This window comes from Austrofundulus limnaeus, unplaced genomic scaffold, assembly GCF_001266775.1.
Source record: "Austrofundulus limnaeus strain Quisiro unplaced genomic scaffold, Austrofundulus_limnaeus-1.0 Scaffold3212, whole genome shotgun sequence".
Lineage (NCBI taxonomy): Eukaryota > Metazoa > Chordata > Actinopteri > Cyprinodontiformes > Rivulidae > Austrofundulus > Austrofundulus limnaeus.
The window spans coordinates 1-762 of NW_013955614.1; positions in this window are offsets into that span (position 1 = coordinate 1).

Genomic DNA, 762 nt, shown 5'->3' on the forward strand with positions numbered 1-762 from the left:
AGGTGAACAGGTAGGTGAACAGGTGAACAGGTGAGTAGGTGAACAGGTGAGTAGGTGAACAGGTGAGTAGGTGAACAGGTGGTGAACAGGTGAACAGGTGGGTAGGTGAGCAGGTGAACAGGTGAGTACGTGAACAGGTGAGTAGGTGAACAGGTGGTTAGGTGAACAGGTGGGTAGGTGAGCAGGTGAACAGGTGAGTACGTGAACAGGTGGGTAGGTGAACAGGTGAGTAGGTGAACAGGTGGTTAGGTGAACAGGTGAGTAGGTGAACAGGTGAGTAGGTGAACAGGTGAGTAGGTGAACAGGTGGGTAGGTGAACAGGTGGGTAGGTGAACAGGTGAGTACGTGAACAGGTGAGTAGGTGAACAGGTGAGTAGGTGAACAGGTGAGTAGGTGAGTACGTGAACAGGTGAGTAGGTGAACAGGTGAGTAGGTGAACAGGTGGGTAGGTGAACAGGTGAGTAGGTGAACAGGTGGGTAGGTGAACAGGTGGGCAGGTGAACAGGTGAGTAGGTGAACAGGTGAGTAGGTGAACAGGTGGGTAGGTAAACAGGTGAACAGGTGAGTAGGTGAACAGGTGGGTAGGTAAACAGGTGAACAGGTGAGTAGGTGAACAGGTGGGTAGGTGAACAGGTGAGTAGGTGAACAGGTGGGTAGGTGAACAGGTGGGCAGGTGAACAGGTGAGTAGGTGAACAGGTGGGTAGGTGAACAGGTGAGTAGGTGAACAGGTGGGTAGGTGAACAGGTGAACAGGTGAGTAGG